General features: G+C 43.7%; 1 long non-coding RNA gene across 9 annotated transcripts in view; it reads right to left on the bottom strand.

Annotated features, from left to right (window-relative positions):
• LOC149455897 (uncharacterized) overlaps positions 1–24,141 on the bottom strand; it is a 363,195-nt gene that overhangs the window by 72,843 nt on the left and 266,211 nt on the right. For 8 of the 9 annotated variants that reach the window (XR_016314014.1, XR_016314016.1, XR_016314010.1 and 5 more), the window contains 2 exons: positions 13,641–13,761; positions 9,099–9,150 (listed from right to left, as the gene is read on the bottom strand). This is a non-coding gene — a long non-coding RNA (uncharacterized LOC149455897). The remainder of the gene's footprint in view (positions 1–9,098; positions 9,151–13,640; positions 13,762–24,141) is intronic. The other variant, XR_016314011.1, reaches the window with a different exon arrangement.

Below are 24,141 nucleotides of genomic sequence, written 5' to 3'. Positions count from 1 at the left end.
GAGGAAGTATGGTTGTCAACAGCCAATTTAAAATTGACTTATCCCTCAAAGAAGCTAGGTGCCAAGTTCGTGGGACCCTTCCCAGTAAAAAGAAAGATTAATGACGTAGCATACGAGCTTACATTACCGGAATCACTAAGGATTCACCCGGTATTCCACGTATCACTGCTCAAAACCTTTTCCTGGCCGGGGATTGGGGCCACCTGAGCCAGTGATCGTCAATGGTGAAGAGGAATATGAGGTAGAGACAATTATCGACTGTAGAAAGAGGAGGAACCAGCTCCAATATTTAATTAAATGGAAAGGATATGGACCTGAAGACAATTCATGGGAATCGGAATCCAACATCCACGCTAAAGACTTAATCTTGGCAATCAGACGCAGGCATCCAGAGAAAATGGCCCAGTTGGCATCCAGAGGCTGCCCTTGGGGGGGGGGGAGCTGTCAGGGATCGTACCCTCGCCGATGCACATCTATGCGCCTGTGCCGGATCCCTGTCAGCTGTGGCAATGCACATGGGAGCATGCGGTTACACACATGCGTACTGGCGTGCACATCATTGCAAGGCGGGCTATTTAAATCACCAACACACTTTAGCCTATGCCTTCTGGTCTACAACATCCTGTACTCCATAACCTGATTCTGTTGCCTATATCTGATCTGACCCTGACAAAGAAAGAACTCCGCTTGCACCGACCCAGCTTATCCCTGACTATCCGCTTACCTGCTCCCTTGTACCTGATCTGTCCGATTGATCCTGACTTGGCTTGTCTGACGCTGCTGCACCTACGTTCCTGTATCCGTATCTGGCCTATATCCTGGTTACCGCCATACCTACCTGCTGCTGAAACTACGTTCCTGCATCCGCACCTGGCCTGTATCCTGGTTGCCGCCATACTTACCTGCTGCTGCACCTACGTTCCTACATCCGCACCTGGCCTGTATCCTGATTGCCGCCATACCTGCTGTTGAAACTACATCCCTGCATCCGCACCTGGCCTGTATCCTGGTTGCTGCCATACTTACCTGCTGCACCTACGTTTCTGCATCCGCACCTGGCCTGTATCCTTGTTGCCGCCATACCTACCTGCTGCTGCACTTACACTCCTGCACCCGCACCTGGCCTGCACTCGGATCGTCCGAGTCATCACCTGCCTACAGTCATCTCAAGACCCACCAGGCACTCGTGCCACTCCTGGCTCGGTGCCCTCTGTCCCCACTATCAAGGGCCCTGAGTGGGAGTAGTAAGAGGACGCCATCCTCTCCACGTCAGGCTCCCCAACCAGGTACGTGACAGTTACCAAATAAACCTGGGTTTATATATAGAAAGGCATCGAATCTACGGACCAAGCTGGTTAAAAATATAATTTCCCCTCCAAGGAAAAATCCAATTAAGATGTTTGATCTCAAAGGGTTTTTCCCATGTAAAAAGTGTAATATTTGTAAAACAACAGGGATGAAAACTAGGAAAATAGAGAGCTTTATGTCACAGGTCACGACAAAAGAATTTAAGATTGATTAGTTCATAACATGCACTACCCCTTATGTGACCTATTTATTGGAAACTTCATGTAAACTTCAATATGTAGGCAGAACGACTAGGTCACTGTGTAAAAGACTCAGAGAACATGTCTCTAATATAAAGAAGGGGAAGAAGGACCATCATTTGTCCAGGCATTTTAGAGACGTCCACAAATGTGATCCAACACAATAACGATTTTGTGGAATAGATGAAGTGGAGGGACACTGGAGAGGAAGTAACAAAATTATAGAAATCTCTAGAAATGAAATGTTTTGGATTTTCCAACTGGACACTTTGAAACCTAAAGGTCTGGATGTTGATCTGGACCTTAATTGTTTTATTTCAGACACATAAATAGTTTTACTATATATTATATTAAATAGGGATTTAAGTCTAAATTTTCTAGTTGTCCACGTCCCATCTCCCATACCCAGCTCTGGGATATTAGCATACTGGTGGAGTGTAATGGTAATTACTATTTATATTCTAGACGGGCTTTAAGCTCAGTACAGAGATACCGTTTGCATGACGGGTTCTATTAGTTTCTAGTCTATTTTAGAATAGATATTTAGGGGATTAGGAGTAGTTGCCTTTCCACTGGATTAGAGGTATTTTAGATGAACGTTTGGTATTTTAATACATGGTACCGTATTTGCCGGCGTATAAGACGACTGGGCGTATAAGACGACCCCCCTACTTTTCCTGCTAAAATGTAGTGTTTGGGCTATACTCGCCGTATAAGACTACCCCTCTTCCAGTGCACACCAGTGGGAGGAATAGTGCCCCATCATCGGTATCAGTGGGGGGAATAGTGCCCCATCATTGGTATCAGTGGGGGGAATAGTGCCCCATCATTGGTATCAGTGGGGGGAATAGTGTCCCATCATTAGTATCAGTGGGGGGAATGGTGCCCCATCATTGGAGTCAGTGGGAGGAATAGTGCCCCATCATCGGTATCAGTGGGGGGAATAGTGCCCCATCATTGGTATCAGTGGGGGGAATAGTGTCCCATCATTAGTATCAGTGGGGGGAATGGTGCCCCATCATTGGTGTCAGTAGGAGGAATAGTATCCCAACATTGGTGTCAGTGGGAGGAATGGTGTCCCATCATTGGTGTCAGTGGGGGGTGGAATAGTGCCCCATCGTTGGTGTCAGTGGGGGGGGGAATAGTGCCCCATCGTTGGTGTCAGTGGGGGGGGGAATAGTGCCCCATCGTTGGTGTCAGTGGGGGGGAGGAATAGTGCCCCATCATTGGTGTCAGTGGGGGTGGAATAGTGCCCCATCATTGGTGTCAGTGGGGGGTGGAATAGTGCCCCATCGTTGGTGTCAGTGGGGGGGGGAATAGTGCCCCTTCGTTGGTGTCAGAGGGGGGGAGGAATAGTGCCCCATCGTTGGTGTCAGTGGGAGGAATAGTGCCCCATCATAGGTATCAGCGGGAGGAATAGTGCCCCATCATTGGTATCAGTGGGAGGAATAGTGCCCCATCATTGGTATCAGTGACACCAATGATGGGGCACTATTCCTCCCACTGACACTTGCTGACTCTGTTCTCGTATGGTGCTGCTGCAGCCAGCATATGTGGTTGCAGCAGCACCTCTACACTGACCACTTACCTGCTGGTCCTGCACTCGATTTTCGCGCGGCCGCTCGGCTCCACCCTCTCGCCGGTGATTGGCCGCCTGTGTGCCTTTCCTGAGTTACAGTTCTGGCGGCCAATCGCTGGTGAGGAGGCGGAGCCGAGCAGCCGTGCGAACTCCAGTGGCCGAACTGAAGGCGCAGCCGCGCTTCCTGGACCGGATCGTCGTGGGACCGGAACCAGGTAAGAAATAGCCCCTGCCCACCCCTGTACTTAGTGTCCCTTCCGTTAGGGGAAGGGGCGGGGCGGCGGCGGCACCGCGCCGCCCCCCTAAAAAGTGTCATGTCATGTTATACCGGCGTATAAGACGACCCCCGACTTTTGAGAAGATTTTTAAGGGGTAAAAAGTCGTCTTATACGCCGGCAAATACGGTAATTGGGTTTTATTATAACTGTGTCTAGGTGCCTTATTTCTATTTTTAAACTCATTCATTTTTAACCAAAATTGTATAGTTTTATATAGGGGTAAAATATTCCCATTTATTTGTCCACTAATAGATAGATTTACGAGGTATTATATGCTATGGGGATTATTTATAGGATTCATTTGCATATAGTGTTATGGATATTGTATATTAATAACAATTAATTAATTTATTCATATTTATTCATGAGATAGTCAGGAGATTTTTTTAAAATTGTGTATTTATTATTATTTATCTATTTATCCAATATTTATTTGAATAGTGGATGGATAGTGCATATACAATTTATACCACTAGATGGTGTTAGGTATAATATTATGCATTGCTGCTATTGTTATCGTATGCCCGGGTGTATATGTGTGCGGGTGTATATGTGCGGGTATAGAGTGTTATGCCAGTTATGTCCCCATGATATGTATATAGAGCATTATACATACTAGCATTTATATACTGGCCCATTTGAGTTGGTGGTTTTCATTTATTTTATCAGTGGGCTAATGCCCTATTTCAAGATGGCGCTATCGGTCTGTGTTAAGGGGAGGAGTGAGAGTATATAAGTGGCCGCCGGTCTGACGTACGCACCCTTTGTGAAGAAGTCGGAAGTGACGAAACACATCAAGGACTTGACATCGGACATAGACATAGACCGGAAGTTGCGGAGTGGCCATCTTGATTGAGGTTTATTCACTGATTGACGTTTTTTCTGAGGATTCATGTTCCCCACAATGGAAGATAATGCGTTTTACTACTGTTTTAATTGTAAGCATAACTTTAATAAACTAGACCCTTTTTCTAAGACTTACTACACTATAAGGATCTTGTTTTTTGACCCATGTCGTGATGCCATATGGAGATTGAACAGGGCAGGGATTATCAGATGAGGAGAGCCATTTATACTTGTGGAAGTGTTTAGTCCGGTAAGGTGCATGGTGTGTAAGGTGACGGGGAGTGGATTTACATTACACTAATGCTGTGAAATATAAGGGGAGCACTTTTTGGTATCCCAAAGAATATTGCACTATTATATGTTTTTTGTCGGAGGTAATACCGATGGGAGAAAAGGACGGCATGGAGCACCAGTTTTTGTGGATTATTATGAGATAGAAAGTCGTTTACAAGCTTTGATAGGGTAAGGGTGTTTAATACAGCCACTTAGAAGTGGACACTGAGTGGCGTGACACTTTATTAGCACCGGGTGGTTATTATATTCCCTAATGTTTTGTGGGGTAATGCACTATGTAGAATTTTCTTTTTGAGGAACACATGGATATAAAGAATGCCTTCATGAAGGTGGACTAATTTTAGGAGCACAAATTCACATTGATTTGAGGATATCACACACATCGAGAGACTGTTATCTTAAATACTATCTCCACCATCAGGAGCTCTGGTGGAGACGGGTTGGTACTTAGACCCTGCACCTCGGGTAAGCCTGCATCATCCATTAGGATGACCTGCCAGTGTACTTATCCTGCTGGTCTGTGGGAACCTCTCTACTGCTATAGCTACTGGTCTTCGAGCCTGAACCCCAGGACATGACCTATTCACTGATCTACCTCCCCTCTACCCAGCAGCATCAACCATTCTGGTCCTGAGTTTCAGATGGGCACAAAAAGTCTGGAAAAAATAATGAGGGTGCATGGGGTTAAAAGGCATTCTTGGGGCATGTGGAAGAAATCCAGCAGAAGTGCTTGGGTATAACTTTAATTTTTTACACAATTTTTTCTAAGTCTTTTTTTCCCCATCACATAGGGGACATAAAGTCCCTCATGTGATGCATTTTTGGTGACTGACTCTTGATGTCTCACCTGCTCTGAAATGAAACTAATAGAGTGCAGTTCCCATACTAAGCTCGAAAGAGCAGGGCCCTCGAACCCCTCGTGTATCACATTGTATTGGTATTGTTCTGTCACATGTTCTGTCCCCCTTTGTAATGTACAACGCTGAGCGAACTATTGGCGCTTTATAAATACTGTATAATAATAATAATAATAATACTGGCTGGGAAAAGGGACACCACCACTCAGAAGTATCTCTTATATGTCCCTTCTGAGTCATTAACGGGAAGGGGAGATCAGCAAATGGACATTCACAGATCTCCCTACCATCTACACGGTGGCATCTGCCATGCTCGTCCCAGGATAACCGGGATCAGGCATGGAGCCTGGAAATCTGGTGGAGGAGGAACCAAGATTGCCAGTGGGGGACACCAGAAGAGGAAGATTGGGTCCACTCTGTGCAATACCATTACACAGAGAAGGAAAGAATGACATGTTTGTTTGTTATTTTAATTAAAAAAAAAAAACAAAAAAACAACAACAGAATTTACAACCGCTTTAACAGGTAAGGGAGAACTCCCTCCCTTTTACCAGCTATGCTGGGGCTAGGTTTGCTACTAAGCACAGTGCGGGGAAATACAAGTGTAACATGGTGCAAAAGGAACTTAGACTTTAGAGCAGTGGTTCTTAACCTTGTTGGAGGTACTGAACCCCACCAGTTTCATATGCGCATTCACCGAACCCTTCTTAATTGGAAAAATAAAATATGATTTTTAAAATTCAAAACATAGGTATATATTTATACATAGGTGCACAAAATGAACAAAACCGTTAAGAACAAAGAACAAAACCATTAAAACATGTTTTTCACACAAAAACAAAAACATAATAATGAATATTTACTGCACGAATCATATGAGTCGGGTGTGGGTCTTCACCTCCGCTGAACCCGCGAGACTGACTCACCGAACCCCTGGGGTTCGATCGAACCCAGGTTAAGAACCACTGCTTTAGAGGGTTAGTTCACCTTTCCCTAAAATCTGCCATGGCATTTTAAGTGCCTTGCAAAGAAGAGAAAGGAGTGTGATTGGCCGGCTATAAGGGGAGGAGGAGGCCTCATTTTTTTTTAAGCATCTTGCAAAAAAACAGAAAGGAGCATGATTGGTTGGCTATAAGGGGAGGAGGAGGCCGCAATTTTATTTTTTTTAAGCATCTTGCAAAAAAGAGAAAGAAGCGTGATTGGCTGGCTATAAGGGGAGGAGACCGAATTGTTTTTTTTTTTAAGCATCTTGCAAAAAAGAGATTGATTGGATGGCTATAAGGGAAGGAGAAGGCCTGATTTTTTTTTTCTAAAACAGATCTGGCAAAAAAAAAAAAAGAAAAAGATTACCAGACTTTCAGTGATGGGGAAGGCCAGATTTTTATTTTTGTCATTTAGGGTTTGTTCACACCATGTTCATTTAGCTGCATTTTAAGGAGTGTGATTGGCCGGCTATAAAAGGAGGAGGAGGCCAGATTTTCTTTTTTTCTTTAAGCATCTTGCAAAAAAGAGAAAGGAGCGTGCTTGGCAGGCTATAAGGGGAGGAGGAGGCTGCTGGATTTTACTTTTAAAAACATCTTGCAAAAAAGAGAGCTTGACTGGTTGGCTATAAGGGGAGGAGGAGTCAGGATTTTTTTTTTTAAACAGGTCTGGCAAAAAAAGAAGAAAATGAAAAAAGGAATGTGACTAGCAGACTTTCAGTGATGAAGAAGGCCAGATTTTTATTTTTGTCATTTAGGGCTTGTTCACACCATGTTTATTTAGCTGCATTTTACTTCATGCCATCATACATGTGTGGAGGTGTACAGTAAAATGCAACTCAACAGACATGTTATGAACAAGCCTTTATTTAGAATTACTGCACCGGATGGTGCTAACGTGAGACCCCTTCGGTATAATTTAATAACCACCCAGCCCAGAGAATGAGTATATGCAACTTTCTGAAAGCGGAACTAAGCTTCCATTGCCATAATCAGTGAGCAGGCAGGCTTTTTATTGCTAAAGAGACATGCAGTGTTTTTGCAGTAAAATACAGCTACCTGCCTGCCCGCTGTCTTCTCTGGCTATGTAAACTGAGCTGCACATGCGTATGGTCACTGTGTGCTGGGATGATGGCCTTCTGAGCATGTGCAGAAATGACTTCATCCTGCACCAGCCAACGAAGATGGCTGATAACTAACACTGCCAGGGGAATCATATGGTCGTGTGTGAAGATATGCGCATGTGTATAATACAACTCTCAAAAACAAGAACTGGACGTGCCCAACTCATGCACATGCGTAAGCACATTAGCATGGTCATTACACTCACGCACATGAGCATGAGTAAGCATGGGTGTTTGGCACCCACTTGCCTATTTAAAGCTGCTGTAGAAACCAGAGGATTGCTGAGTGGTCGTCAGCTCCTACTGCCTGTGACCTGATTCTGTGCTCACTCCTGTGTTTGGCCCGATCTGTTTGACTCCGCTTGTTCCTGATACTCTGTTGACTCCGGCTTGTGACCTGACTCTGCCTCCTGCCAGCTGTTCCCATACCTTCTCTGCTAAACTTTACTTTCCCTGGCCTGGCTCGGAGTACGCTCTGGTTCTCGATTCTGTACCTCGGCTACCTGGCTACTACCGACTTCTGCCCACCTGAGATCCTGCATCCACCTGCTCACCTGCTTGACTACTGCCTGCTCTTCTGCACCTGCTACAGCGCCTTCTGTATCTGTAAGTTCACCAGTCTGCCTGCTGTCCGGCATCTCTTCCAGCCAGGATCTCCAGCAAGGCACCCATGCCCCTCCATGCCCTGTTATCACCTGTCATCAACTCCAGGTGAAACAGGACAGGAGGTGTAAGGGAAAGCCCTCTCGTCAGCTTGCCCTCGACCAGGTATGTGACAGTCACCTAGGAGGACATGCCATTGAGAGACAAGACCATTGAAGGAACAGTAAGGTTAGCTCCATTTTAAGTGTGAAAACAGGAAAATGTTTCTTAAAAAAAAAACACTGCTTTAATAGTGATTTTTATTCTAGGGTCTCATATTCTATCATGTTTAGGGTTTTTTTTTTTTTTTTAGAAAATAATAAAGATATATATCTTCTATAGCTCTTGTCAGGTGATTCATTTAGTTATTTAAGCCTAATTATACACTCAACAGCCACTTTATTAGGTAAACCTGTTCAATTGCTTGGTAACACAAATTGCTAATCAGCCAATCACATGGCAGCAACTCAATACATTTAGGCATCTAGACATGGTCAAGACGACTTGCTGAAGTTCAAACCGAGCATCAGAATGGAGTAGAAAAGGGATTTAAGTGACTTGAACATGGCATGGTTGTTGGTGCCAGATGGGCTGGTCTGAGTATTTCAGAAACTGCTGACATACTGGGATTTTCAGGCACAACAATCTCTAGGATTTACAGAGAATGGTCTGAAAAAGTGAAAATATCTAGTAAGCGGCAGTTGTGTGAGCGAAAATACCTTGATGATGTCAGAGGAGTATGGGCAGACTGGTTGCTGAGACATTCAAATGGTAGGGTTAGAATTTGGCGTAAAAAACATGAAAGCATGAATCCATCCTGCCTTGTATCTATGGTTCAGGCGGGTGGTGGTGGTATAATACACACACACATCAATTCAGGGAAGTCAAACCTCTTGCTCTATATGTTGAATTTATTCCAGGTAACAACTGCACAACAATGGTTGAGCTTACCTGCACCTGGTGAAGAGTGGGGACACTTGAAACGCTTGTGCAACTGTTAAACCTGAAATGAATTAAACATATTGATTGAGACATTTTGGAATGCAACGACTTTCCTGGATTGATAGGTCTATGTGACAGTTTGGAGCCTGTCAGTTACCGGCTATATTTATATATACTGTATCTCTAATCTTACAAATGTATCGGGCTACATTGGATCCAGTCAAGCTCTGTATATATATCTCCAAGGGCCAATTATATACGACAGAAGCAGAGCACACTGGAGAGTGCAGATAAAACCACTTTAATACAGAAAACATTTACATTGTACCTGCATACAAGTGAGTTGATCAGTGCCTATCACCACAATCAGCTCATCCAAAGGTGTACCATATTCCAGATGTAAATTTAGTTTCATTGAGAAGTTGACTATGGAGACTTTTCCCCAATTGTTTGGGATTTTTACAGCCAATATGTAAAAAAAACAATTTTGTGTAGTTTCACAATAAATAAAACAATACTTATAAAATGCAGTCATGGCCAAAAATACTAGCACCCCTACATTTCTGTCAGACAATGCACCACTTTGCCCCAGAAAATTGTTGCAATTATAAATGTTTAAGCATTCTCATGTTTATTTCTTTTGTTTGTATTGATATGAGACAAAAAAATGGAGGAACAAAAAGCCAAATCTGACATATTCCATGCAAAATGCCAAAAATGGACTGGACAAAATTATTTCGACCCACCATAGTACATAAGGAAAACTTGAAATGTACAATTTGTCATGCAAGACCCCAAGCGTTTCAGAGTCATAATGCTCCTTCTTCAGGGATATTTCTGCATGAAGGTTAGTTTAATCTATGGAACTGAAATTGCAATTTTTGAATAAATACACTATCAATATACAGATATATGTAAGTATGCAATACTCACACTAGAGTGAATATAAGGTTGAAACATCAGCCGTAGCATAAAAACAAACCACATGACCATCACTTCCCCACTTGTGTCCCCTTAGGGTCCCAGCTTCCTGTGGCTCATCAAACAGTCTGTCTAAGTGATAGGTACGTAAGGGAGGCTGCATTAATGTCAGTCAATACAATCAAAAAAAGATGTAAAAAGGAAGTAACTGCCAAACACCCACCAATTGCTCTTTATGATAGATGTCTGCACAGATAAGGTCCAAAAGCATCCATCTAAGATGACAGTTAGTATTGGATGTTGGAACAGAAGACAGTTTTCTACAAGAGAAACAAAATGTATATATATATCAAAAGATTCCTTTAGAAGTATATTAAAGTAGAGACATATATTTCAGTGGGGGGCATTACACAGAGGCTCCCAAGTCACAAAAACAAACATATCCACCAAGTCAATATACTCACCAAAATGTAATCGATCTTATTTGTTTTGGTGTTTTGGGTGCCTGTTTAATGCCCCCCACTGAAATATATGCCTCTACTTTAATATACTTTCAAAAGAAAAAAAAAAAAATATATATATATATATATATGTGTATATTCTTGTAGAGAATTTTCTTCTGTTCCACTATCCCAATACTATTTATCATCTTATATGGATGCTTTTGCACTTATCTGTGCATACATCTATCATAAACAGCAGTTGGTGGGTGTTTCGCAGTCATATGATATTAATGCAGCCTTCCTTATGTACCTGTCACTTAGGCGGCCCCAGTGACTGTTTTTAACTCTTCACTCACTATAGTGTGAGTATTGCATTCTTATGTGGATACATTGATTTTAATGCATCGTGTACATATATATTGATATTCTATATATTATAAAATTGCAATTTCAGTTTCATAGATTACATCACTGTTTATGCAGAAATACCCCAAAGAAGGAGTTTTATGACTCTGAAACACTCAGGATCTCGTATGACAAATTCTACATTTCAAGTTTTCCCTATGTACTATAATTGATGGTGTATTTGTATCTATATGAAATAACAACAGCAGAGAGACATATTTTATAAGTTTAGTTTTATTTATTGTGAAACTACTAAAATTGGTTGTATTTTTTATATATTTGAGTATTTGCTCTGGTCACAGTGTGTTAAAAATCGTAATAAAATAAATAAGAAAAAAAAAGATGAAAACTGAATTAATGAAAAACAATTTTTTTTGTACTGTCACCAGTTTTCCTGATCACCACCACACCAGTTATATGATGATGCTGTACTGTCCTGATTCTTCATTTTTAAAAATATCAGGACAAAAAAATTACAACTTCAAAAAACTCGCCATGCCTCTTACTAAATACCTTGAACTGTCTACTTTCCAAAAAGGGGTCATTTGGGGGAGATTTGTACTGTCCTGGCATGTTAGGGCCTTAAGAATGAGGCAGGCTATTAGTACATCAGGAATTATTGATTTTCAGATACAGTGCCTTAAAAAAGTATTCATACCCCTTGAAATTGTCCACATTTTGTCATGTTGCAACCAAAAACGTAAATGTATTTTATCAGGGTTTTATGTGATAGACCAACACAAAGTGGCACATAATTGTGAAGTGGAAGGAAAATGAGAAATGGTTTTCAAATTTTTTTACAAATAAATATGTGAAAAGTGTGCCGTGCATTTATATTCAGCCCCCCGGAATCAATACTTTGTAGAACCACCTTTCGCTGCAATTACAGCTGCAAGTCTTTTTGGGGATGTCTCTACCAGGTTTGCATATCTAGAGAGTGAAATTTTTGCCCATTCTTCTGTGCAAAATAGCTCAAGCTCTGTCAGATTGTATGGAGAGTGTCTGTGAACATCAATTTTCAAGTCTTTCCACAGATTCTCAATTGGATTTAGGTCTGGACTTTGACTGGGCCATTCTAACACATGAATATGCTTTGGTCTAAACCATTCCATTGTAGCTCTGACTGTATGTTTAGAGTCGTTGTCCTGCTGGAAGGTGACCCTGCACCCCAGACTCAAGTCTTTTGAAGACTCTAACAGGTTTTCTTTTAAGATTGCCCTGTATTTGGCTCCATCCATCTTTCCTTCAACTCTGACCAGCTTCCCTGTTTTTGCTGAAGAAAAGCATCCCCACAACATGATGCTGCCACCACCATGTTTCACGGTGGGGATGGTGTGTTCAGGGTGATGTGATGTGCAATGGTAGTTTTCTACCACACATAGCGTTTTGCTTTTAGGCCAAAAAGTTCAATTTTGATCTCATCTGACCAGAGCAATTTCTTCGACGTGTTTGCAAACTGGACTTCTTATGGCTTTCTTTCAACAATGGCTTTCTTCTTGCCACTCTTTCATAAAAGCCAGATTTGTGGAGTGCATGACTATTAGTTGTCCTGTGGACAGATTCTCACACCTGAGCTGTGGATCTCTGCAGCTCCTCCAGAGTTACCATGGTCCTCTTGGTTGCTTTTCTGATTAATGCTCTCCTTGCCCGGCCTGTCAGTTTACGTGGACGGCCATGTCTCGGTAGGTGTGCAGTTGTTCCATACTCTCCATTTTCAGATGATGGATTGAACAGTGCTCCATGAGATGTTCAAAGCTTGGGATGCTTTTTTATAACCTAACCCTGCAATACACCTCTCCACAACTTTATCCCTGACCTGTCTGGTGTGTTCCTTCGCCTTCATGATGCTGTTTGTTCACTAATGTTCTCTAACAAACCTCTGAGGGCTTCACAAAACAGCTGTATTTATACTGAGATTAAATTACACATAGATGGACTGATTAGATGATTTCTGAAGGTAGTTAGTCCCACTAGATCTTACTTAGGGGTATCAGAGTAAAGAGTCTGAATACTAATGCACACCACACTTTTCAGATATTTGTAAAAATTTTGAAAACCATTTATCATTCCTTCCACTTCACAATTATTTGCCACTTTGTGTTGGTCTATCACATAAAATCCCAATAAAATACATTTATGTTTTTGGTTGTAACATGACAAAATGTGGACAATTTCAAGGGGTGTGAATACTTTTTCAAGGCACTGTATATACGATAGTTTGTGGTTTCTATAACTTTCCTACAGACTAAATAATAAACACTGATTCAAGTTATTTTCAACAAAGAAATGTAGCAGAAAATATTTTGGCCTAAATTTGATGAAATTTGATTTTTTAAAAATTTTTACTGGACATGTTTAATAGGAAAAAGTCAAAAATATTGTTTTTCTTTCAAAATTGTCGATCAAAAATGCACAGGCAATCAAATACCACTGAAAGAAAGCTCAATTTGTGGGGAACAAAAGGACATAAATTTCATTTGGGTGCAGCGTTGTGTGACTGTGCAATTGTCAGTTAAAGTAACGCAGCGCCGCAACACAAAAAATTGCCTGGTCAGGATGAAAGGGGGGGGGGGGGGAATCCTCAGGAGGGCAAGTGGTTAAAGTCAAGATCTTTCCTGAACCTGGACCAGCTGAGTGATGTCAGCTGAGGGGGTTTCAGAAAATGGGTCATAGGAGTGCTGAACGAACTGCACTACTGTGATTCCCAGGAGAAGTAGAGCCAAACGAGCTTTGGCTTTACTCCTTTAATGAACCCTTAAAAAGAAAAAAATATGACACTCACCTCAGTGACAATGTAGACCAAATAAGGGAGAGCTTTGTTCATTTTGCGTTCTGTCTCTTTCCATTTTCTCCTTCACTGATTCTACCTCAAGTGCGACTCACAAATCCTTGCTCTTCATCATCTGAAATGCAATCAAATAATTCATTACTTGGATAACTTAGTAAAACATGTCATCTGATCATATCCCCCCTAATCTCCTCTTCTCTAGAGAGAATAAATTCAGTTCCTCTAATATTTCCTCATAGCTGAGCTCCCCCATGCCTTTTATCAGTTTAGTTGCCCTTTTCTGTACTTTCTTCAGTTCCCCAATGTTCTTTTTGTGAATTGGTGCCCAAAATTGAACTGCATATTCCAGATGAGGTCTTACTAATGATGTGTACAGGGGTAATATGATATCTCTCTCTGGAGCCTATACCTCTTTTAATACAAGCGAGGATTTGGTCGCTTTAGAAACCGCAGCTTGGCATTGCATGCCATTATTAAGCATGTGATCTACCAGAACTCCCAGAACCTTCTCCACCATTGATTCCCACAGTTGTACCGCCCCCTAGTATGTATGATGCATGCATATTCTTAGTCCCCAAGTGCTAACCTACATTTATCAACATTAAACCTCATTTGCCACATAGCTGCTCAATTAAACAGTGCATTGAGGTCAGCTTGTAAATTGGAGACATCCTGTAAGGACGTTATTCCTCTGCACAGCTTGGTGTCATCTGCAAAGACTGAAATGGTATTTTTAATCTCAGACTCTATATTGTTTATAATTATATTAAAAAGTAAGGGTCCCATCACTGAACCTTGGGGTACACCACTAACAAAGCTAGACCATTCAGAGTATCTCTCCCTTTCTACTGGCGCATTCCCCTTCCCCCTAAAGCACGCGCACATCACTCCCATACTCAAAAAACCCTCCCTGGACCCCACTGACCTGAACAACCTTAGACCCATCTCCCTGCTGCCATTCACATCCAAGCTCCTTGAGCGCTTAGTCTACAATCGCCTAAGCGGCCACCTCACTGACAACAACCTCCTTGATCCACTACAGTCTGGCTTCCGTCCCATACACTCCACCGAAACCGCCCTACTCAAAATCACTAATGACCTGCTAACCGCCAAAGCTAATGGCCACTACTCAGTCCTCTTACTCCTTGACCTTTCCGCGGCCTTCGACACAGTTGACCACCCCCTCCTCCTTGATAAACTACACTCCCTCGGCATCAGAGACTCCGCTCTCTCCTGGCTCTCCTCCTATCTCTCCCAACACTCCTTCAGCATTACCTATAACGCTACCACCTCCCCCTCTCTCCCCCTCTCTGTTGGGGTCCCCCAAGGCTCTGTCCTCAGGCCCCTTCTCTTCTCCATCTACACCTCCTTCCTCGGCAAACTGATACACTCCCATGGCTTTAACTATCACCTCTACGCCGATGACATGCAAACTTACCTCTCCACCCCTCAACTCACCCCTTCAGTCTTTACCCGTATCACCCACCTGCTGAACGACATATCAGACTGCATGTCGCTCCACTTCCTCATACGGAACCTTTCCAAAACCGAGCTCCTAATTTTCCCCCCAGCCCGCGCCCCCCCCCCTCTCCATAACGACCAACAATGCCACCATCAGTCCCACCCCGCAAGCCAAAGTCCTAGGTGTCACTCTAGATTCAAACCTGTCCTTCCAACCCCATGTCCAATCATTAGCAAGCTCATGCAGGCTCCACCTCCACAACATCTCCAAAATACATACCTTCCTAACCCCAGACACTACTAAACAACTCGTTTACTCCCTTATTATCTCACGTCTGGACTACTGCAACTCCCTCCTCACCGGCCTACCTCATCACAGACTATCCCTGCTTCAGTCTATCCTGAACTCAGCAGACAGACTCATCCACCTTACCAACCGCTCCTCTTCTGCTACCCCCCTCTGTCATTCTCTCCATTGGCTCCCGATAGCCCAACGCATCAAATTCAAACTACTAACACTGACATACAAAGCCATTCACAACGCTGCCCCAAACTACCTCACCGACTTGATACCCAAATACCACCCAACCCGTAATCTTCGCTCCTCACAAGACCTCCTACTTTCTAGCTCCCTGGTCTCCACCTCCCACGCCCAACTGCAAGACTTCTCCAGGACCTCCCCTATCCTCTGGAACTCACTACCCCAATCCATCAGACTGTCACCTTCCCTCCTCATCTTTAGGCGCACCCTGAAAACCCATCTCCTCAGGGAAGCCTACCCCACTCTCACCTAACTGCCGATCTCCTCCACTCCTCCTACCACTCCATCCCCCACAGCCACTTCCTCCTGTGCCACTATCCCCTCCCTCCTAGATTGCAAGCTCGAAAGAGCAGGGCCCTCGAACCCCTCGTGTATTGTTTGTTGCTGTATTGTCTCATGTTCTGTCCCCCACTATAATGTACAGCGCTGAGCAAACCTTTTTGGCGCTATATAAATACTGTATAATAATAATAATAATAATTAACAGCTACTCTCTGAATACGATCTTTTAGCCAGTTTTCTATCCATTTAGATACAGATTTTTCCAAGCCTGTAGACTTTACCTTACACATTAGCCATATTATTATTATATTATTATACAGGATTTATATAGCGCCAACAGTTTGCTCAGCGCTTTACAATATAACGGGAGACAATACAGTAACAATACAGTTCAATACAAGAGCGATTTTAGGGCCCTGCTCCTTGGAGCTTACAATCTAGGAGGGAGGGGCTAGTGGTGCAAAAGGTAGTAACTGTGGGGGATGGACTGGTTGGAAGAGTAGAAGATTCCAGTATTAGCTGAGGGCAGGATAGGCTTCCCTGAAGAGATAGGTTTTCAGAGCTCGCCTAAAAGTGAGCAGAGTAGGCGATAGTCTGATAAATTGGGGTAGAGAGTTCCAGAGGATGGGGAAAGCTCTGGAGAAGTCCTGGAGACGAGCATGGGAGGAGGAGACAAGGGAGCTAGAGAGTAGGAGGTCTTGTGAGGAGCGGAGAGTACAGTTTGGATGATATTTAGAGACAAGATTGGTGATGTAATTTGGGGCAGAGTTATAAATGGCTTTATACGTTATTGTTAGTGCTTTGAATTTTATTCGTTGGGCAACTGGAAGGCAGTGGAGGGATAGGCAGTGTAGTGCCTTTTGAAGTTATTTATCAAAAACATAACTTTATTTCAACAGCCAACCAGCCTAGCCATCTGTTAAGGGTTAACTCTTTTTGGTCGGAATTCGAAGGACCCTCTAATGAAGTTACTAGAGATGAGCGAATCGAACCAGGCGAAGTGGAATTCATTTCGAATTTCAGGAAAAATTCGATTTGTGCCGAATCCGAATATTAGCCAACTTCGGGTGCACAAACCGGATTTTTCCCGATCAGCCGGCAAAAGTGTCCCTGCAGAGAGCTCCGCTATTTCTGACAGTTCTCTGACAGTTCCTTCACATGTACAGCGGTTGAAACATAGTAATGGGCGCAGCAGGTGTGCAGACCTGGGACCTCAGCACAGGGATGGTAGAAACCCCTCATAATGGGAACAGCAGGTGTACAGACCCAGGAATTTAGCACAGGGATGGTGGGAACTCCTCCTAATGGGCAGAGCAGGTGTACAGACCCAGGAACTCAGCACAGGGATGGTGGGAACTTCTCATAATGGGCGCAGCAGGTGTGCAGACCTGGAACCTCAGCACAGGGATGGTGGGAACCCCTAATAATGGGTAAAGCAGGTGGGCAGACCCGGAATCTTAGCACATGGATGGTAGGAACCCCTCATAATGGGCACAGCAGGTGTGCATACCCAGAACCTCAGCACAGGGATGGTGGGAACCCCTAGTAATGGGCGCAGCAGGTGTTCTTCTCATTCTTCTTTTCGTTCTTCTTCTTCTTCTTTTCATTCTTCTCATTCTTCTTTTCATTCTTCTTCTTCTTCTTTTCATTCTTCTTCTTCTTCTTTTCATTCTTCTTCTTTTCATTCTTCTTTTCATTCTTCTTCTTCTTCTTTTCATTCTTCTTCTCATTCTTCTTTTCATTCTTCTTCTTCTTCTTTTCATTCTTCTCATTCTTCTTCTCATTCTTCTTTTCATTCTTCTTCTTCTTTTCATTCTTCTCATTCTTCTTTTCATTCTTCTTTTCATTCTTCTCATTCTTCTTTTCATTCTTCTCATTCTTCTTTTCATTCTTCTTCTCATTCTGCTTTTCATTCTTCTCATTCTTCTTTTCATTCTTCTCATTCTCCTTTTCATTCTTCTTCTTCTTCTTTTCATTCTTCTTTTCATTCTTCTCCTTCTTCTTTTCATTCTTCTCATTGTTCTTTTCATTCTTCTTCTTCTTTTCATTCTTCTTCTTCTTCTTCTTTTCATTCTTCTTCTTCTTCTTTTCATTCTTCTTTTCATTCTTCTTCTTCTTATTTTCATTCTTCTTCTTCTTATTTTCATTCTTCTTCTTCTTTTCATTCTTCTCATTCTTCTTCTCATTCTTCTTCTCATTCTTCTTCTTCTTTTCATTCTTCTCATTCTTCTTTTCATTCTTCTTCTTCTTCTTTTCATTCTTCTTCTTCTTCTTTTCATGTACAGACCCAGGAATTTAGCACAGGGATGGTAGGAACCCCTCATAATGGGTAAAGCAGGTGGGCAGACCCGGAATCTCAGCACATGGATGGTAGGAACCCCTCATAATGGGCACAGCAGGTGTGCATACCCAGAACCTCAGCACAGGGATGGTGGGAACCCCTAGTAATGGGCGCAGCAGGTGTTCTTCTCATTCTTCTTTTCATTCTTCTTCTTTTCATTCTTCTCATTCTTCTTTTCATTCTTCTTCTTCTTCTTTTCATTCTTCTTCTTCTTCTTTTCATTCTTCTTTTCATTCTTCTTCTTCTTCTTTTCATTCTTCTTCTCATTCTTCTTTTCATTCTTCTTCTTCTTCTTTTCATTCTTCTTCTTCTTCTTTTCATTCTTCTCATTCTTCTTCTCATTCTTCTTTTCATTCTTCTTCTTCTTTTCATTCTTCTCATTCTTCTTTTCATTCTTCTCATTCTTCTTTTCATTCTTCTCATTCTTCTTCTCATTCTTCTTTTCATTCTTCTTCTCATTCTTCTTTTCATTCTTCTTCTCATTCTTCTTTTCATTCTTCTCATTCTTCTTTTCATTCTTCTTCTTCTTCTTTTCATTCTTCTTTTCATTCTTCTCCTTCTTCTTTTCATTCTTCTCATTGTTCTTTTCATTCTTCTTCTTCTTTTCATTCTTCTTCTTCTTCTTCTTTTCATTCTTCTTCTTCTTCTTTTCATTCTTCTTTTCATTCTTCTTCTTCTTCTTTTCATTCTTCTCATTCTTCTTCTTCTTTTCATTCTTCTCATTCTTCTTTTCATTCTTCTTCTTCTTCTTTTCATTCTTCTTCTTCTTCTTTTCATTCTTCTTCTTTTCATGTACAGACCCAGGAATTTAGCACAGGGATGGTGGGAACTCCTCCTAATGGGCAGAGCAGGTGTACAGACCCAGGAACTCAGCACAGGGATGGTGGGAACTTCTCATAATGGGCGCAGCAGGTGTGCCGACCTGGAACCTCAGCACATGGATGGTAGGAACCCCTCATAATGGGCACAGCAGGTGTGCATACCCAGAACCTCAGCACAGGGATGGTGGGAACCCCTAGTAATGGGCGCAGCAGGTGTGCAGACCTGGGACCTCAGCACAGGGATGGTAGAAACCCCTCATAATGGGAACAGCAGGTGTACAGACCCAGGAATTTAGCACAGGGATGGTGGGAACTCCTCCTAATGGGCAGAGCAGGTGTACAGACCCAGGAACTCAGCACAGGGATGGTGGGAACTTCTCATAATGGGCGCAGCAGGTGTGCAGACCTGGAACCTCAGCACAGGGATGGTGGGAACCCCTAATAATGGGTAAAGCAGGTGGGCAGACCCGGAATCTCAGCACATGGATGGTAGGAACCCCTCATAATGGGCACAGCAGGTGTGCATACCCAGAACCTCAGCACAGGGATGGTGGGAACCCCTAGTAATGGGCGCAGCAGGTGTGCAGACCTGGGACCTCAGCACAGGGATGGTAGAAACCCCTCATAATGGGAACAGCAGGTGTACAGTCCCAGGAATTTAGCACAGGGATGGTGGGAACTCCTCCTAATGGGCAGAGCAGGTGTACAGACCCAGGAACTCAGCACAGGGATGGTGGGAACTTCTCATAATGGGCGCAGCAGGTGTGCCGACCTGGAACCTCAGCACATGGATGGTAGGAACCCCTCATAATGGGCACAGCAGGTGTGCATACCCAGAACCTCAGCACAGGGATGGTGGGAACCCCTAGTAATGGGCGCAGCAGGTGTGCAGACCTGGGACCTCAGCACAGGGATGGTAGAAACCCCTCATAATGGGAACAGCAGGTGTACAGACCCAGGAATTTAGCACAGGGATGGTAGGAACTCATCCTAATGGGCAGAGCAGGTGTACAGACCCAGGAACTCAGCACAGGGATGGTGGGAACTTCTCATAATGGGCGCAGCAGGTGTGCAGACCTGGAACCTCAGCACAGGGATGGTGGGAACCCCTAATAATGGGTAAAGCAGGTGGGCAGACCCGGAATCTCAGCACATGGATGGTAGGAACCCCTCATAATGGGCACAGCAGGTGTGCATACCCAGAACCTCAGCACAGGGATGGTGGGAACCCCTAATAATGGGTAAAGCAGGTGGGCAGACCCGGAATCTCAGCACATGGATGGTAGGAACCCCTCATAATGGGCACAGCAGGTGTGCATACCCAGAACCTCAGCACAGGGATGGTGGGAACCCCTAGTAATGGGCGCAGCAGGTGTGCAGACCTGGGACCTCAGCACAGGGATGGTAGAAACCCCTCATAATGGGAACAGCAGGTGTACAGTCCTAGGAATTTAGCACAGGGATGGTGGGAACTCCTCCTAATGGGCAGAGCAGGTGTACAGACCCAGGAACTCAGCACAGGGATGGTGGGAACTTCTCATAATGGGCGCAGCAGGTGTGCCGACCTGGAACCTCAGCACATGGATGGTAGGAACCCCTCATAATGGGCACAGCAGGTGTGCATACCCAGAACCTCAGCACAGGGATGGTGGGAACCCCTAGTAATGGGCGCAGCAGGTGTGCAGACCTGGGACCTCAGCACAGGGATGGTAGAAACCCCTCATAATGGGAACAGCAGGTGTACAGACCCAGGAATTTAGCACAGGGATGGTGGGAACTCCTCCTAATGGGCAGAGCAGGTGTACAGACCCAGGAACTCAGCACAGGGATGGTGGGAACTTCTCATAATGGGCGCAGCAGGTGTGCAGACCTGGAACCTCAGCACAGGGATGGTGGGAACCCCTAATAATGGGTAAAGCAGGTGGGCAGACCCGGAATCTCAGCACATGGATGGTAGGAACCCCTCATAATGGGCACAGCAGGTGTGCATACCCAGAACCTCAGCACAGGGATGGTGGGAACCCCTAGTAATGGGCGCAGCAGGTGTTCTTCTCATTCTTCTTTTCATTCTTCTCATTCTTCTTTTCATTCTTCTTCTTCTTCTTTTCATTCTTCTTCTTCTTCTTTTCATTCTTCTTCTTCTTTTCATTCTTCTTTTCATTCTTCTTCTTCTTCTTTTCATTCTTCTTCTCATTCCTCTTTTCATTCTTCTTCTTCTTCTTTTCATTCTTCTTCTTCTTCTTTTCATTCTTCTCATTCTTCTTCTCATTCTTCTTTTCATTCTTCTTCTTCTTTTCATTCTTCTCATTCTTCTCATTCTTCTCATTCTTCTTTTCATTCTTCTCATTCTTCTTTTCATTCTTCTCATTCTTCTTCTCATTCTTCTTTTCATTCTTCTTCTTCTTTTCATTCTTCTCATTCTTATTTTCATTCTTCTTCTTCTTCTTTTCATTCTTCTTTTCATTCTTCTCCTTCTTCTTTTCATTCTTCTCATTGTTCTTTTCATTCTTCTTCTTCTTTTCATTCTTCTTCTTCTTCTTTTCATTCTTCTTCTTCTTCTTTTCATTCTTCTCATTCTTCTTCTCATTTTTCTTCTTCTTTTCATTCTTCTCATTCTTCTTTTCATTCTTCTTCTTCTTCTTTTCATTCTTCTTCTGCTTCTTTTCATTCTTCTTCTTCTTCTTTTCATGTACAGACCCAGGAATTTAGCACAGGGATGGTGGGAACTCCTCCTAATGGGCAGAGCAGGTGTACAGACCCAGGAACTCAGCACAGGGATGGTGGGAACTTCTCATAATGGGCGCAGCAGGTGTGCCGACCTGGAACCTCAGCACATGGATGGTAGGAACCCCTCATAATGGGCACAGCAGGTGTGCATACCCAGAACCTCAGCACATGGATGGTAGGAACCCCTCATAATGGGCACAGCAGGTGTGCATACCCAGAACCTCAGCACAGGGATGGTGGGAACCCCTAGTAATGGGCGCAGCAGGTGTGCAGACCTGGGACCTCAGCACAGGGATGGTAGAAACCCCTCATAATGGGAACAGCAGGTGTACAGACCCAGGAATTTAGCACAGGGATGGTGGGAACTCCTCCTAATGGGCAGAGCAGGTGTACAGACCCAGGAACTCAGCACAGGGATGGTGGGAACTTCTCATAATGGGCGCAGCAGGTGTGCAGACCTGGAACCTCAGCACAGGGATGGTGGGAACCCCTAATAATGGGTAAAGCAGGTGGGCAGACCCGGAATCTCAGCACATGGATGGTAGGAACCCCTCATAATGGGCACAGCAGGTGTGCATACCCAGAACCTCAGCACAGGGATGGTGGGAACCCCTAGTAATGGGCGCAGCAGGTGTGCAGACCTGGGACCTCAGCACAGGGATGGTAGAAACCCCTCATAATGGGAACAGCAGGTGTACAGTCCCAGGAATTTAGCACAGGGATGGTGGGAACTCCTCCTAATGGGCAGAGCAGGTGTACAGACCCAGGAACTCAGCACAGGGATGGTGGGAACTTCTCATAATGGGCGCAGCAGGTGTGCCGACCTGGAACCTCAGCACATGGATGGTAGGAACCCCTCATAATGGGCACAGCAGGTGTGCATACCCAGAACCTCAGCACAGGGATGGTGGGAACCCCTAGTAATGGGCGCAGCAGGTGTGCAGACCTGGGACCTCAGCACAGGGATGGTAGAAACCCCTCATAATGGGAACAGCAGGTGTACAGACCCAGGAATTTAGCACAGGGATGGTGGGAACTCCTCCTAATGGGCAGAGCAGGTGTACAGACCCAGGAACTCAGCACAGGGATGGTGGGAACTTCTCATAATGGGCGCAGCAGGTGTGCAGACCTGGAACCTCAGCACAGGGATGGTGGGAACCCCTAATAATGGGTAAAGCAGGTGGGCAGACCCGGAATCTCAGCACATGGATGGTAGGAACCCCTCATAATGGGCACAGCAGGTGTGTATACCCAGAACCTCAGCACAGGGATGGTGGGAACCCCTAGTAATGGGCGCAGCAGGTGTGCAGACCTGGGACCTCAGCACAGGGATGGTAGAAACCCCTCATAATGGGAACAGCAGGTGTACAGACCCAGGAATTTAGCACAGGGATGGTGGGAACTCATCCTAATGGGCAGAGCAGGTGTACAGACCCAGGAACTCAGCACAGGGATGGTGGGAACTTCTCATAATGGGCGCAGCAGGTGTGCAGACCTGGAACCTCAGCACAGGGATGGTGGGAACCCCTAATAATGGGTAAAGCAGGTGGGCAGACCCGGAATCTCAGCACATGGATGGTAGGAACCCCTCATAATGGGCACAGCAGGTGTGTATACCCAGAACCTCAGCACAGGGATGGTGGGAACCCCTAGTAATGGGCGCAGCAGGTGTTCTTCTCATTCTTCTTTTCATTCTTCTTCTTTTCATTCTTCTCATTCTTCTTTTCATTCTTCTTCTTCTTCTTTTCATTCTTCTTCTTCTTCTTTTCATTCTTCTTTTCATTCTTCTTCTTCTTCTTTTCATTCTTCTTCTCATTCTTCTTTTCATTCTTCTTCTTCTTCTTTTCATTCTTCTTCTTCTTCTTTTCATTCTTCTCATTCTTCTTCTCATTCTTCTTTTCATTCTTCTTCTTTTCATTCTTCTCATTCTTCTTTTCATTCTTCTCATTCTTCTTTTCATTCTTCTTTTCATTCTTCTTCTCATTCTTCTTTTCATTCTTCTTCTCATTCTTCTTTTCATTCTTCTTCTCATTCTTCTTTTCATTCTTCTCATTCTTCTTTTCATTCTTCTTCTTCTTCTTTTCATTCTTCTTTTCATTCTTCTCCTTCTTTTCATTCTTCTCATTGTTCTTTTCATTCTTCTTCTTCTTTTCATTCTTCTTCTTCTTTTCATTCTTCTTCTTCTTCTTTTCATTCTTCTTTTCATTCTTCTTCTTCTTCTTTTCATTCTTCTCATTCTTCTTCTTCTTTTCATTCTTCTCATTCTTCTTTTCATTCTTCTTCTTCTTCTTTTCATTCTTCTTCTTCTTCTTTTCATGTACA

Source organism: Staurois parvus, unplaced genomic scaffold, assembly GCF_062004578.1.
Source record: "Staurois parvus isolate SC_StPar_1 unplaced genomic scaffold, SC_StPar_1.0 ptg000385l, whole genome shotgun sequence".
Taxonomy (NCBI): domain Eukaryota; kingdom Metazoa; phylum Chordata; class Amphibia; order Anura; family Ranidae; genus Staurois; species Staurois parvus.
This window is presented reverse-complemented; position numbering and strand designations above follow the sequence as displayed.